This window comes from Ovis canadensis, chromosome 6 (genome assembly GCF_042477335.2).
Source record: "Ovis canadensis isolate MfBH-ARS-UI-01 breed Bighorn chromosome 6, ARS-UI_OviCan_v2, whole genome shotgun sequence".
Taxonomy (NCBI): domain Eukaryota; kingdom Metazoa; phylum Chordata; class Mammalia; order Artiodactyla; family Bovidae; genus Ovis; species Ovis canadensis.
Genome location: NC_091250.1, coordinates 101,080,865 through 101,095,097, shown reverse-complemented (window position 1 = coordinate 101,095,097; position 14,233 = coordinate 101,080,865). Strand labels below are relative to the sequence as shown.

The 14,233-nt window shown below is 40.5% G+C and overlaps 1 pseudogene; it reads left to right on the top strand.

Moving 5' to 3' along the window:
• Window positions 1-6,730: 6,730 nt before the first annotated feature.
• Window positions 6,731-9,644, top strand: LOC138442988 (UDP-glucuronosyltransferase 2B31-like; annotated as a pseudogene).
• Window positions 9,645-14,233: the final 4,589 nt, after the last annotated feature.

Below are 14,233 nucleotides of genomic sequence, written 5' to 3'. Positions count from 1 at the left end.
CAGGTTGGGAATATCCCCTGGGGAAGAGAATAGCTACCCACTCCAGTACACTGACCTAGAGAATTCCATGGACAGAGGAGCCTGGCAGGCTACAGTCCATGGGGTCCCAAAGAGCTGGATATGACTAAGCAACTTTCACTTTCATATTATATTATATCATAACCACACTTTAGATCAGCATTTCTCATTCTTTTGTCTCTTTCCTCAGGAAGCTATTGCGTCGTCCCTCCCATAACACTTACATGTAAACATTCAATCCTTTATCATGACAGAAAATATTATAGACATTATTTTCTTTAAACCTAGGTCCACTATGACTGAAATAATCAGAAACAATGAGCACAAGACAAAAATCACGTAAATTTTGTAAAAAATTGGTGAATCAAATGAAAACAATCTGAAGGTACTGATGAAAACTGTACCTCAGAAAAGCAGTTTATTATCAAAATGTCCAGCTCAGGGAATGAGTCTTGTCTCTTTGGTCAAGGGGACCACCATCCACAACATTTAAACAACATTCATCAGCCTTAGGCATAGTTTATTTTAAAGAAGAAACATTGAGGTTTGGGGAATTATAGGAAAATTTACCAAGAACTTCTCATAGAACCCACCTAGATAACTGACACATATTTAAAGAAAACTAAAACTAACAGAAAGTAAGAAGGTAGAACCATATGTTTCCATAGTAGAAAATGTTTTTAAATCAAGCATATAGGCTTACAAAATTTTCCTCAAATCTACACGGCAGCACGTGTAATAGACAAAGGGTTGGTAGTCACTGTGCAATAAGAAAGACTAAAAATCTCCAGTGAAAAGTCTAGCACTCCAATATGAATATAAATGAAAAGTACAAACAGGAAATTCACAGAAGCGAAATGGCCAATGACTTACAAAAGGTGGTATGGAAAATCTGGGAAATTAAAATTGTCATCAAGTAATATTCCTGCAAATAATTTGTAGAACAAATAATCTTGGAGGACTAATTTTGAGGGAGTATAATATGGAAATACCATTGAAATAAAATTTATACACACTGTTTTATATAGCAACTCATTATCTAGTTATATGTCATGCAGAAAGACTTGTACATGTTCATGATTACATATTGAATATTCCCACTAGCACTTAAATGGCAATCAATTTCTGAACACACTAATCTACAACATAGATATGAGTTATACAGCCATGAAAGAAAACAGTTCAATTAAGGGCAATATTGTTAAATACTCTTCATGTCACATTACTAAACAAATAAAAAGTTCCAGAAATTCTAAAAAACATAAGCATGACACTCATCTTTGGAAACAAAATTAAACACATTTTATGTAAATATATGTAAATTTGTAGACCACAGAGGAAATGATCTTTAGAATACACTGAATTTCCAATAACTTCCAGATGTTCAAGGCAGTTTTAGACAAGACAGAGGAACCAGAGATCAAATTGCCAACATCCATTGGATCATCGAAAAAGCAAGAGAGTTCCAGAAAAACGTCTATTTCTGCTTTATTGACTATGCCAAAGCCTTTGACTGTGTGGATCACAATAAACTATGGGAAATTCTTCAAGAAATGGGAATGCTAGACCACCTGACCTGACTCTTCAGAAACCTATATGCGGGTCAGGAAGCAACAGTTAGAACTGGACATGGAACAGCAGACTGGTTCCAAATAGGAAAAGGAGTATGTCAAGCCTGTATATTGTCACCTTGCTCATTTAACTTATATGCAGAGTACATCATGAGAAAGGCTGGGCTCGATGAAGCACAAGCTGGAATCAAGATTGCCAGGAGAAATATCAATACCCTCAGATATGCAGATGACACCACCCTTATGGCAGAAAGTGAAGAAGCACTAAAGAGCCTCTTGATGAAAGTGAAAGAGCAGAGTGAAGAGTTTGGCTTAAAGCTCAACGTTCAGAAAACTAAGATCACTGGATCCAGTCCCATCACTCTATGGCAAGTGGATGAGGAAACAGTGGAAACAATGGCTGACTTTATTTTTCTGGGCTCCAAAATCACTGCAGATGATGACTGCAGACATGAAATTAAAAGACACTTACTCCTTGGAAGGAAAGTTATGACCAACCTAGATAGCATATTCAAAAGCAGAGGCATTACTTTGTCAACAAACATCCATGTAGTCAAGGCTAAAAGGTTTTTCCTGTGATCATGTATGGATGTGAGAACTGGACTATAAAGAAAGCTGAGTGCAGAAGAATTGATGCTTTTGAACTGTGGTGTTGGAAAAGACTCTTGAGAGTCCCTTGGACTGCAAGGAGATCCAACCAGTCCATCCTAAAGGACATCAGTCCTGGGTGTTCACTGGAAGGATTGATGTTGAAGCTGAAACTCCAGTTCTTTGGCCGTCTGATGCAAAGAGCTGACTCATTGGAAAAGACTCTGATTCTGGGAAAGATTGAGGGCAGGCGAAGAACTGAATGACAGAGGATGTGATGGTTGGATGGCATCACCGACTCAATAGACATGGGTTTGGGTGGACTCTGGGAGTTGGTGATGAATAAGGAGGCCTGGCATGCTGTGGTTCATGGGGTCACAAATAGTCAGACACGACTGAGTGACTAAACTGAACTGAACTGAACTGAATTTCCAATGAAAACAATTTAAATTTTTATTCTATATACTTCTTCATTTTTGACCTGTCATAACAATCTTTTCATTTATTTATTATGTGATATTAAATAATTAGTGAAATAAACATAGATTTAAAATATTCAGTTCTTATTATCTTAAGATATTAAATCATAAGATTTTCATATCACATTATCAATGTATTAGTTTCTCTCAGAATCCTTGAATTGACGACTTCCCTATTGGTCTAAGGGGCTCCCCAAGTGGCTCAGTGGTAGAGAATTTGCCTACCAATGCCAGAGATGCAGGAGACCTAGGTTTGATTCCGTGGTCAAGGAGATCTCCTGGAGGAAAAATGACTATCCACTCAAATATTCTTGCCTGGGAAATCCCATGAACAGACAAGCTTTGTTGGACACAACTGAATGACTGAGCACGTACTTACACTGGTGGTCCAATGGTTAAGATTCCAGCTTCCACTGCAGGAAGCACATGTTCAATCCCTGGTCTGTGAATTAAGATCCCCATCCCACATGCTGGGGCCAAAAGTAAAATAAAATTTTTTGGTTCGATGCAGGATCCTTGAGGCTGGTGTACTGGGATGGCCCGGAGGGGTGGTGTGAGGGGGGTATGTGGGAGGGGGGTTCAGGGTGGGGAGCGCGTGTGCGCCCGTGGAGGATTCGTGTTGATGTATGGCGGAACCGATGCAGTGTTGTGGGGTGGTTGGCCTCTAATTGAAATAAAGAATTTTAAATTAAAAAAAAAAAAAAAAGCTACTGGAAATTTAGCACACTTTTCACTGTGTCAAATAAGGACTCTCTTTTGTTTTTTTAGACAACCTTATATTTATAATTCCACTAGTTTTTAAAATCTTAACTCACATAATCTACTGATTTTACTGTGGTTTTAACAGCAGTATTATATGCATTTTACAATAGTTAAGGGACCTCTGCTGGATTACATCTATACTTATAGTGTTTTTGAGTCATGACTACAAATACTCTGCCAGCTCTCCCCTCAAGTAATTCCCTCTCTCTTGAACTTTAGTAACTCTAGAGGCTGTCTCACAAATGTTTCAGCCTAACCTCCAAGGCTTAGTTACGGAACACAACACAAACCTGTCTCTGCCTCTCTGTCTTGGTCGTTCAGCCTGTCTATGTCTCTATCTATCTATCTCACTATCTCCATTTCATCTCTCTGTCTGCCTACTCACCGTGTAGGTCTCTAACATGCTCAAAGTTTCCATGATAAATGACCACTTGTGGAAAGATACATACACATGCCTAAGAAGTCCCAGTAGTTGCAGCCCTCCAGCAACTTGAGCCATTTAAAAGCGGTCACCAGAGCTCCTCATGATTAGAGCCCCAGTCACCATAAGACTGGAACCACCTGAGAATATGATTACAAGAATCACCTGAATGAGCCCCACCAACACTCAGAACTATGAGTGATAAAAATAAAATAAGTATTGCTCTTCTAAGGGCAGTTTGTTGCACTAATACATAACCTAAACAATAATCATGCTTTTATCATAATATCATAGTGATGATATATCTTAATAATGGGAAACTGTTAATGTTACATTTTGAAAGTAACTATAACCCAGAAAAGGGAGTCACCATACTGTAATGGTTAAGAGGTTGCACTCTGAACACAGACAGTGTGGGTTTAAGTCACTGAAATACTACTACATGAATCACAATATTCATAGCAGCACTATTTACAATAGCCAAAATATGGAAGCCAAGTAAGTGCTCAACAACAGATAATTGTCTTAACATGTGGGATGTATATACAAAGGAATATTACCCTTAGAAAGAATAAAGATTTGCCATTTGTAGCAACATGGATGAACCTAGAAAAGATCATTCATAGTGAAATATGTCATCCATAAAAATACTATATCACTTATATGTGAAATCTAAAAAGTAATACAAATGTATCTATATGTAAAATAGAATCAGCTTCATAGACATAGACAATAAATTTATGGTTACCAAACTGGACAAGGGGAAGAACAAATTAGGAGTATAGTGTTATAAATATAAACTATTAAACATAAAATAAGCAATCAGAACCTATTGACTACCACAGAGAATTATACCCAATATCTTGTAATAAATGATGATAAGTATAATCTACAAAACATCCTGAATCATGATGCTATGCCTGCCAGGCTCCACTGTCCATGGGATTTCCCAGGCAAGAATAGTGGAAAGTTTGCCATTTCCTTCTCCAGGGCATCTTCGCAACCCAGGGATTGACCACCTCTCCCACTTTACAGGTGGAATTTTTACCAACTGAGCTGCCAGGGAAGCCCAACGCCAGTTATACCAGGAAAAGAACTGGCTTGGAACCTGGGGGTGGGCTGCAGTGCAGCAGCTCCTCTCACATAGACCACAAGGCTTGTGGCATCCCAATCAGAAAAAGCCAGGCACAGGACTGACAGGGCCCCAGGAGTCAGGTCCCACCCCAGGGACAGTTCCAGCCTCAGGAAAGACACAGCAGCAAAGACGCGGCAGCTCTGTGGCTGGACTCAGAGTTGGAGAAGACTGTGGAAGTCCTCAATAACACAGGCTGCAAACACCTATGATAGTGAGGCTTGCTGGTCTTTTCTGACACTACTCTTCCCCATGGAGGGAACTTACTCTGACAGAATCTCTGCTGGTGCCAAGCTGTCCTGAACCCCCTGTGCTCAGTCGCTCAGTCATGTCCAACTTGGTGCAACCCCATGGACTAAAGCCCACAAGGCTCCTCTTCTTATGGAATTTTCCAGGGAAAGTATTGGAGTGATTTGTCATTTTTTACTCCAGGGGATCTTCCCAAGCAGGGATTGAACCCATGTCTCTTGCATCTGCTGCATTGGCAGGGGGGTTCTTTCTACCACTGAGCCGCCTGAAAGTGAAAGTAGCTCAGTCATGTCCAGCTGTTTGCTACCCCATGTACTATACAGTCCATGAAATTCTCCAGGCTAGAATACCTTATTCTGGCTGTTCCCTTCTCCAGGGACCTTCCCAACTCAGAGATTGAACCCGGGTCTCTCACGTTGCAGGTGGATTCTTTACTGAGCCACCTAGGAAGTCCCAATACTACACTTGATCTTAGCCACAAGACCCAGAATCTCTGAACTGGAGGATGGGGTAATGCAGGTAAAATCAGTCCCATGTTTTCTATATGACCACTCTCAGTTTTCAATCGTGCCAGGTTTCTGTTGCTTCTTCATTATAGTCCAGAGCTTTCCCAACATATTGTTCACTATCGGACATGACTGAACGACTTCACTTCACTATTTGTAGTTTTTGCTATTTCTCTGTGGGAGATACAAGTGTTGAAACTTTCAAATGGTCTGTCTTGCTGTGTGCATGCATGCTAAGTTGCTTCAGTCACGTTTGACTCTTTGCAACCCTATGGACCATAACCCATCACCTTAACTCTAACTCTGACTGAAGGAGACTGCAGACATTCACTTGCTACAGTTTTCAGGCTAGTCTTGTCTCTTACATAACAGTGGATTTGCATGTGTAAACTCATCGACTTTTAGATCAGTGACAGCGCTGACAATACTGAACACACTGTATAATCTAGAAGTGTTTTACTCTTTGCCCTTTCACTTGCTTTCCACTTCTGTTGACAATTAATATAATGTACTTAGTTGAGTTGTATTATGTTATAAATACATAAACTCTCTTATTATAAATCAGGAATTATACTTTAACTTCCTAATTGATTTCTCCTTTTATATATGCATGAGCACTGGTGAAAGAATGCAGTAATAGTTGCAGGAGCAAAAAGTCTGTGAAGTGGCTCTCATTTCTGGTACTGCAACAGATGACTTGCTACTTTAGCTCTAGAAGTTGTGGAAAGGTGCTGGTTTGGCCAATGGAATACAGTCATTGAATGAATATGAAAACAGTTCTGGATGAACTTGTCAGGAGGGTTCATGAGGTGACTGTTCTGACACCTCCAACTTCCATTCTTGTTGATCCCAATGAATCATCTCCTATTAAATATGAGACTTTTCCTCTGGCTAAAGGAGCCTGGCAGGTTGCAGTCCATGGAGTCCCAAAGAGTCAGACATGACTGAGTAACTAAGCACAGCACACAGCACATTGTAAGAATTTTATCAAGCATTTGGTCAGCATGTGGACATATCTGGCAAAAGATTTCTTTTGGACACATTTTTCATTAGTAAGAAGTTTATACTGGGAATTTTTTGATGTTTTTAAGGATCTCTGTAAAGATGTTGTTTCTAACAAGTGACTTATGACAAAACACAGGAATCAGGTTTAACGTTGTTCTTGCAGATGCCATTGGATCCTGTGGGGAGTGAGCTTCTCACTGAGATACCTAAAGTATCTTTATTTGTACAATCTCTGCTTCTTGTATGGTGACTCAGTGGAAAAGATTAGTGGAAAACTTCCATTCTTACCATCTTATGCACCTGTTATGTTGTCTGAATTAGTCGTCATATGACATTCAGGGAGAGGGTCAAAAACATATGTACTTTATTTTGATTTTTGGTTCCAAATGTCTAATGAGAACACATGGAGTAAGTTTTACAGTGAAATACTAGGTAAGTCATGTTTTTAGTTGGTAGCATGAATTCTTATTTTTTCTAGTTCGTTTGAAAGTGAATTCACATAAAGTCACAGAAATTTGTCTCCTCTAAGTAAAATAAGGAAATGAAAATACAAAATGATTCAGCAAACTCATAAATATTATGGAAACTTTTATGGAATACTGCAAGTAGAACCCTGTGTTCCGTTACTGGCATAGAACACTCCAGGAAGTCATAAACCACAATTTGAAGGATTAAGACTTCTCCAAAAAATTATATATCTACTTTACTAAACTTCTTTTTTTAATTCAGAAAGCATCACTAGAAACCTCGTAAAATTTTTCATTAATGAAGTCATGTATATTGAAGAGTCCCACAGATATTTGTAGCAATAGTATCTAGGTAGCATTTAGAAACTGTTCCTACTTGTTTGTTCCTACTTGTTCCTACTTGTAGCTCAGTTTTCTTATTATATTACACTACATTATATATTATGGGTTCCCAAGGTGGTACTATTGGTAAAGAACCTTAATGAAGGAGACTTAAGAGACATGGATTCAATCCTTAGGTCAGGAAGATCCCCTAGAGGAGGGCATGACAGGGTTCAGCAAACTCATAAATATTATGGAAAAATTTATGAAATACTGAAAGTAGAACCCTGTGTTCCATTACTAGTATAGAGCATTCCAGGAAGCCATAAACAACCATTTGAAGGATTAAGACTTCTCCAAGCAATTATATATCTGCCTTACTAAACTTCAGTATCCGCCTTAATAAACTTCAGTGTCTCCATGTCCTGGCTATTATAAACAGTGCTTCGATGAACATTGGGGTATATGTGTCTCTTTCAGTTCTGGTTTCCTCGGTGTGTATGCCCAGCAGTGGGATTGCTGGGTCATAAGGTAGTTCTATTTGCAATTTTTTAAGGAATCTCCACACTGTTCTCCAAAGTGGCTGTACTAGTTTGCATTCCCACCAAGAGTGTAGGAGGGTTCCCTTTTCTCCACACCCTCTCCAGCATTTATTACTTGCAGATTTTTGGATCGCAGCCATTCTGACTGGTGTGAAGTGGTACCTCATTGTGGTTTTGATTTGCATTTCTCTAATAATGAGTGATGTTGAGCATCTTTTCATGTGTTTGTTAGCCATCCGTATGTCTTCTTTGGAGAAATGTCTATTTAGTTCTTTGGCCCATTTTTTGATAGGGTCGTTTATTTTTCTGGAGTTGAGCTGCAGAAGTTGCTTGTATATTTTTGAGATTAGTTGTTTGTCAGTTGCTTCATTTGCTATTATTTTCTCCCATTCCGAAGGCTGTCTTTTCACCTTGCTTATATTTTCCTTTGTTGTGCAGAAGCTTTTAATTTTAATTAGATCCCATTTGTTTATTTTTGCTTTTATTTCCAGTATTCTGGGAGGTGGATCATAGAGGATCCTGCTGTGATTTATGTCTGAGAGTGTTTTGCCTATGTTCTCCTCTAGGAGTTTTATAGTTTCTGATCTTACATTTAGATCTTTAATCCATTTTGAGTTTATTTTTGTGTGCGGTGTTAGAAAGTGATCTTGGGGATGACCCAGAAAGATGTTATGGGGAGGGAAGTGGGAGGGGGGTTCATGTTTGGGAATGCATGTAAGAATTAAAGATTTTAAAATTTAAAAAATAAAAAACTAAAAATAAAAAAAATTTAAAAAAAAAGAAAGAAAATACACAAATGAAAAACAGAAATAGCAATGTACGTGAAGGATTAATTTAATTCTTCCTATGATCCTCAAATTAGAATTGGGAGAGATAGCAATGAATTCATGGATTTGTGTTGCAAATATATAAAGTGTATTGAATAGATTTTCTATAAAAATTGTCTAAATTGGGTTTGACATTGATGAAACTTCAGAATCACATTATCCCTTTGAGATGTGATGCTATGAAATGCTAAATTAATGAAAGATTCTTGTTTTTAGAAATGAGGTTTAAAAATAAATCCAGATTTCTTCCTCAAAAAAAAAAAAATAAAATAAACTTCAGTGTCCACCTTACTAATACTCCAGTATTCTTGCCTAGAGAATCCAATGGACAGAGCAGCCTAGAGAACGACTAGGTCCACAGGCTCACAGAGAGTCAGACATGACAGAAGTGATTTAGCATGCATACATGAGTATTGCATACTATACGTGCACAGACATATTTGCTTTATCAAAAAACAGACACTTTGAAACATCTTTGGCCAAAACATTTCAAGCCTTTTCACAAAAATTGCCTAATATATGCCTATGACAAGACAGTCATTTCATCAAAGATTTGTTTTTGTTTTTTCTTTCAGGAAGACCCACTACAGCATTTGAGATAATGAGGAAAGCAGAAACATGACTCATCTTGGCACCTATTGGAATTTAGAATTTCCTCTCTCAGTGCTACCAAATTTTGAGTTTATTGGAGGCCTTCTCTGCAAACCTGCCAAATCTCTGCCTTTCTGGATTTATTTCTCCACTGATCTCCAGTAGCACACAGGAGAGGCCATCTTTCAGTGTCCTATCTTTTGCCTTTGCATACTGTTCATGGGGTTCTCAAGGCAAGAATCCTGAAGTGATTTGCCATTCCATTCTCCAGTGGACCACATTTTCTCAGAACTCTCCACCATGATCCATCTGACTTGGGTGGCCCTACACAGCATGGCTCATAGTTTCATTGAATTAGACAAGTAAGAAACTATTACTTAGCTTTTACAAGAAACTTCTGACACACCACACAACAGAGATGAATTTTACTGTAAATGAAATAAGCTAGTCCAGAAAGACAAGTACAAGAAAAATCCAGAGTATCCAGCCTAGTCAAATTTGTAGGCACATAAAGCAGAGTGATGGCTGCCAGAGGCTGAGGAAAGAGGAAATTGTAGTTTCTTAATGACATAGACTTCAATTTTTGCCAGATCAAACAGTTCTGGTGATTGGTTTCACTATATGAATACACTTAATGCTACTGAAGCATAACTTTAGGAATGATTAAGATGGCAATATCTTTTAAAAAGCTACAATTCTAATAATTCTAGAATATATCCAGTTTTCTCTCTTTAGGTGCTTATTTAATTTATATGCAGAGTACATCATGAGAAACGCTGGGCTGGAAAAACACAGGCTGGAATCAAGATTGCCGGGAGAAATATCAATAACCTCGGATACACAGATGACACCACCCTTATGGCAGAAAGTGAAGAGGAACTCAAAAGCCTCTTGATGAAAGTGAAAGTGGAGAGTGAAAAAGTTGGCTTCAAGCTCAACATTCAGAAAACGAAGATCATGGCATCTGGTCCCATCACTTCATGGGAAATAGATGGGGAAACAGTGGAAACAGTGTCAGGCTTTATTTTGGGGGGCTCCAAAATCACTGCAGATGGTGACTGCAGCCATGAAACTAAAAGACAGTTACTCCTTGGAAGGAAAGTTATGACCAACGTAGATAGCATATTCAAAAGCAGAGACATTACTTTGCCACCTAAGGTCTGTCTAGTTAAGGCTATGGTTTTCCCTGTGGTCATGTATGGATATGAGAGTTGGACTGTGAAGAAGTTTGAGTGCTGAAGAATTGTTGCTTTTGAACTGTGGTGTTGGAGAAGACTCTTGAGAGTCCCTTGGACTGCAAGGAGATCCAACCCGTCCATTCTGAAGGAGCTCAACCCTGGGATTTCTTTGGAAGAAATGATGCTAAAGCTGAAACTCCAGTCTTTGGTCACCTCATGTAAAGAATTGACTCATTGGAAAAGACTCTGATGCTGGGAGGGATTGGGGGCAGGAGGAGAAGGGGACGACAGAGGGTGAGATGGCTGGATGGCATCTCTGACTCGATGGACACAAGTCTGAGTGAACTCCGGGAGTTGGTGATGGACAGGGAGGCCTGGCGTGCTGCAATTCATGGGGTCTCAAAGAGTCGGACACGACTGAGTGACTGAACTGAACTGAGCTGAGATGTTTGGAGCAATCTTTTCAATATGTTAGCTATGCTGTTGCTCCTTTGTGATGAAGTGTCTTGCTGATCTTGTTTGTGATGCCAGTTTTCTTGCCATTCATACAGCTCACACTGTTCGCTGAACCCAAGGTAGGCAAGGCACCAGTTAAGAGCCTGGAAGGAGACTCAAGGAGCCACAGTAACTGCAGACAGGTTTACTGTCTCCTAACTGGCACAGCAGCCATAAAACAGCTTCTCTCCTGGCTGATGCAGTACCTGTAGCAGCAGCCATAACGTAACCATAACCTAGCCTTAACATAATCTCATGTAACATAACCATGGGTCACACCAGTGTAGCCCCAGTGCAGCAGCAGTGAGGGCTTTCATGGTGAAGCTCCTACAGGCCTACTGCACAAAGCAGCCCATGACCAGTAAGAACCTCGTGATATGCACATGCAGTCCTACATCTGTTACAGATCTCATCTGTTACATAACCGTGCAAACTCATTGTTTACAGAACATGGGTGAGAGAGCATGAGAGCATGGGGCAAGAGGCCCTGACTGGAGTCATCTTGTTAATTTCCCCACATGAAGCCAATTTTTTTTTCCACAGGCAGTGAAAGAGTTTGCCCACGCTCTGGAGAAAAAGACATTGTGGTGTTTTCTTTGGAGTCAATGGTTATCAGCAGAAGAAAGGGCCAATATGATTGCATCAGCTCTTGCTTAGATTCCTCAAAAGGTAAACAAAGTAATTTAATAGTGGAAAAATATTTAATGAGTCACTTAAATAATATAAAAGGTGTGATTACAGACAATTTCTGTAAGGAAGGTAAATTATTATGATAACTCCAACTTCACTCAAACATTTATAAAAACCAAAATATATATGACAAGTGCTACAGTGGTGTGATCACTCACCTAGAGCCAGACATCTTGGAATGTGAAGTCAAGTGGGCCTTAGAAAACATCACTATGAACAAAGTTAGTGGAAGTGATGGAATTCCAGTTGAGCTGTTTCAAATCCTGAGATGATGCTGTGAAAGTGCTGCTCTCAATATGCCAGCAAATTTGGAAAACTCAACAGTGGCCACAGGACTGGAAAAGGTTAGTTTGCATTCCAATCCAAAAGAAAGGCAATGCCAAAAAATGCTCAAACTGCGGCACAATTGCACTCATCTCACACGCTAGTAAAGTAATGCTCAAAATTCTCCAACCCAGGCTTCAGAGAAACATGAACTGTGAACTTCCAGATGTTCAAGCTGGATTTAGAAAAGGCAGAGGAACAGAGATCAAATTGCCAACATCTGTGGAGAAGGCAATGGCACCCCACTTCAGCACTCTTGCCTGGAAAATCCCATGGACGGAGGAGCCTGGTGGGCCACAGTCCATGGGGTAGCTAAGAGTTGGACACAACTGAGTGACTTCACTTTCACTTTTCACTTTCATGCACTGGAGAAGGAAATGGCAACACACTCCAGTGTTCTTGCCTGGAGAATCTCAGGGATACGGGAGCCTTGTGGGCTGGTCTATGGGGTCTATGAGGTCACAGAGTCGGACATGACTGAAGCGACTTAGCAACAGTGGATCATGGGAAAAGCAAGAGAGGTCTAGAAAAACATCTATTTCTCCTTTATTGACTATGCCAAAGCATTTGACTGTGTGGATCACAGTAAACTGTAGAAAATTCTGAGAAAGATGGGAATACCAGACCACCTGACCTGCCTCTTGAGAAACCTGTATGTAGGTCAGGAAGCAACAGTTAGAACTGGACATGGAACAACAGACTGGTTCCAAATAGGAAAAGGAGTACATCAAGGCTGTATATTGTCACCCTGCTTATTTAACTTACATACAGAGTACATCATGAGAAATGCTGGGCTGGAAGAAGCACAAGTTGGTACCAAGCAAGATAGCTGGGAGAAATACCAATAACCTCAGATATGCAGATGACACCACCCTTATGGCAGAAAGTGAAGAGGAACTAAAAATTCTCTTGATGAAAGTGAAAGAGGAGAGTGAAAATGTTGGCATAAACGTCAACATTCAGAAAACGAAGATCATGGCATCTGGTCCCATCACTTCATGGGAAATACATGGGGAAACAGTGGAAACAGTGTCAGACTTTATTTGGGGGGGGCTCCAAAATCACTGCAGATAGTAATTGCAGCCATGAAATTAAGAGACGCTTACTCCTTGTTAGGAAAGTTATGACCAACCTAGACAGCATATTAAAATGCAGAGACGGTGGTGGGGGGTGGGTGGGTGCGGGGAGGGGGGCGGTCCTAAGATGGCGGAGGAATAGGACGGGAAGACCACTTTCTCTCTCACAAATTCCTCAAAAGAACATTTCAACACTGAGCAAATTCCACAAAACAACTTCTGAATGCTGGCAGAGGACATCAGGCAACCAGAAAAGCAGACCATTGTCTTCAAAAACAGGTAGGAAAAAATATAAAAGAGGAAATGAGAGACAAAGGAGGTGGGGAGGGAGCTCCGTCCCGGGAAGGGAAGCCTGTCCCAGGAAGGGAATTTTAAGAAGAGAGGTTCCAAACACCACACTCTCCCTGCCGAGTCTGTGCCAAGCCTTTGGAAACACAGAGGGCAACATAACAGGAAGGAAAAATAAATAAATAATTAAAACCAAGAGATTACAAGCCCAACAGTAACTCCCCCAGCGGAAAAGCAGCACAGACGCCTGCATCCGCCATTGGGAAGTGGGGGCAGGGCAGGGAAGCTCGGGAGGCGCGGGCTGCAGAGATTTGTAAGAATCGGGCAGGAATGCCCCATGTGTAACCAGACCGATCTAACTTGGGCTAGCAAACCAGACTGTGTGATAGCTACCACGTGAAAAGCTCGAACATAAAACACCGCCAGGACCGCGCACAGAACAAAGAACGGAATGGAAATAGCCGGCTGCAGACCATCCCCTGCCTGGGACAGGCAGCCAGAGCTGTAAGGACTGGAAAGGGGCAATTGCAGCCCCGGAGAGACTCTACCTACCAAACTGTAAGCAGGCTTCTTTGCTAAGACTTCTGGGGGTGCTGGACAGTTAACATCTGCCTCACAAGGGGTGCCAGCGGCACACCCAGAAAACTGAGCAGCAGAGACTGAAAAGGTGACAACTCGCAGTGACCGCGCTTGCTAAACTCCT